Here is a 2,500-nt window from a genome sequence, read left to right as displayed (position 1 = left end):
CCTGAGATAATAATCCATTTGTACAACATTCTTAAGAGCGCAGCCGTTCAATTTTTGTTGAATGGATTATTGCACATGTTATGAATTCCAAGCTAACTTCTCATCTAGTAGAGGTGCTTTGCGATAGCGAAGAGGAATAATATTTACGATTTTCGTAGTATTTGTGTTGTTGGGTGGTAGAATGCATGACGATTGGCAGAGCGAAAAGAAGAAAAGAAGTATAACCTCCGTAAGACGCAAACTCCATAAGAAAGTTAGAAAAAGCGTAACGGAGAAACATTCGAGTTGATATGAAAGTAGCTACAAAAAGTTGGAAGAAGAGGAGTCAGGATTTAGGGTTAGGGTTAGGGCTAGGGTTAGGGTTAGGGTTAGAATAACGGCATTACATTGATAAATTGAAAACCGCTACGAACCAAACTATAAAGGAGCTGGAAAAAGAAGGAAATGCATAGAAGAAAACAATCAGCAGGGAGCTAAGAATTTCAGCTCTCTTTTAATAGACCTATTTAACCTTACCTACTCTAAGCTAAGTTAAAGAATGTTTCGTTTCTAAGAATGAGACAGTGTTTAGTTAGTTTTGAGTGAGGTAATGCTGGGTAGATGTTGTGGCTGTACAGTTATGCATCCCTGTGATGTAACAAAAGGAAGCTCATCTTAGCAGCAAGTTTCAACCAATCAATGAGTAAGTCGTATTCGTTTGTCTTTTGAGAGAGCTTTTTAAATGCAAACACCTCCTTTTGTTTTTTGTTTTGTTTTGCAATGATGATGTTATTTTCTGATTGATTTCGAAGACAGTTTCCTAGGAAGACCTTTTGAATTTGCATTTTTTTCTCTCTGCTCTGCTGCTGCTGCTGCTGCTGCTGCTGCTGCTGCTGCTGCTGCTGCTGCTGCTGACAATGATGGTGATGGTGATGCTGCAAGTCGTTTGGACTAACAGCTTCGTGTTGTCTAAATGATGTGACCTTTTTAAAGTGACTTAGGCTCTTTTTTAAATATGATATAGCGTTAGGGTTAGGGTTAGGGTTAGGGTTGCGTTTAAAGTGGCAAAATTTTAAAAATGTGATTTGTTGTATTTCTAAAGTTGCTCTACTTCACAATCTCAATTTGAATCCATTTAAACGTTTTTTGTTTCTTTAAATCAAATAAGCTTTTGGTTTTGTTTTGCAGACAACTCTTAATCGATTTTCATCTTAGAAATGAAGTTTTTGTTTCTAAAAGCGAGCTAGCTTCTTTCTAAAGCAACACTTTTGAAAGTGAGCTAGCTGTTTTCTGATGCGAATAATCTTTTTAAAAGACTTTGTTCCAGTGAGCTGGACATCTCTGGTGAGACTTTTAAACTGGCTTTAAACCCTTTTAAAATGGTTTGCAGTTGGTTTTACATTCTAAAGCGACTTAGCCTTTTGTTTTGGTTTTGGTGAGCAGAGAACTCTTAACCGCCTTGATGTTCTTTTTACAAATGAAGTTATCTTTTTTAAAAGTGACCTAGCTTTTTCTTCTTAAGCAGCTTTGCATTTTTTGAGAGTGATGTAAACTTTTTACTTATTTGGAAATAGCAAAAGTGAAATAGCACTTTTCAAACATGAATAGTCTTTTTAAAAGACTTTGATCATGCAGTGAGTGAGTGAGTGAGTGAGTGAGTGAGTGAGTGAGCTAGACATTTAAGAGACTTTTAAAGTGGCTTAAGCCCTTTTAAAGTGATATGAAGCTTCTTGAATGTGACTTATTATATATTTTAAAGCGACTTAATGTGTTTCTTTAAATGTGAGTTAAAATTGTTGGTTAAGTCACATCTACCATTCTTAAAATGAAAACTTGTATTTCTTTTTTAAAGAGACCTTTTGCTTCTTAATTAAAGACTTCTTTTTTTTCTAAAAGGGGCTGCAGTTTTTGAAAGTGACCGAGCCTTTGAAAAAAATAAAAAGTAGGCATTTTTCACTGTGCATCTTTTTAAAATGGATTCAGCGTCTTCTGTAATGAAAACTTCTGTCTTGAAAACAAACAAATGTTTTTGAAATTCATTTTGTAGTGTGGTATGGAATTTCTGAAATAGATGTGTAGTATTTTTTAAATAGCAGTGAAGTATTTTGTAAAGTCTTCTTTTAATAAGTGGTTTACACTTTTTAAACGTTTTTGAAAATGAATTTGCTTTTTTAAATGATTTTTGCATTTATGTTCAAGAGACAGAGGGTTTTTTTTTTTTTTAAGGATACTTTTTTTTAAGGATACTTAGGCAGGTGGGTATTTCTTTAACCATTTCATGTGCTGGGTTGTTGTATAACAATAAATCAAGCTAAGCTTCCCCAATTCAAATGGTGCATTCTAACCGATTGAAAACAATATTGTTTTATAAATGAGAGTTGAAAAAGGCTGTAGAAAAAGTCTAATTTAACATTTCATAGTTCCACTGTCATTTTGTAGATGTTTTTTTATGAGTTATGTTAGTTACAGAAAAATAATTGGTGCATGAAAGGGTTAAGCGGTTGGGTATTTTCATAACCGA

Source organism: Hydra viridissima, unplaced genomic scaffold (assembly GCF_058129835.1).
Source record: "Hydra viridissima isolate aposymbiotic clone 2 unplaced genomic scaffold, HvirCarnegie_v1 scaffold_14, whole genome shotgun sequence".
In the NCBI taxonomy this organism is placed as follows: Eukaryota; Metazoa; Cnidaria; class Hydrozoa; order Anthoathecata; family Hydridae; genus Hydra; species Hydra viridissima.
This window is presented reverse-complemented; position numbering follows the sequence as displayed.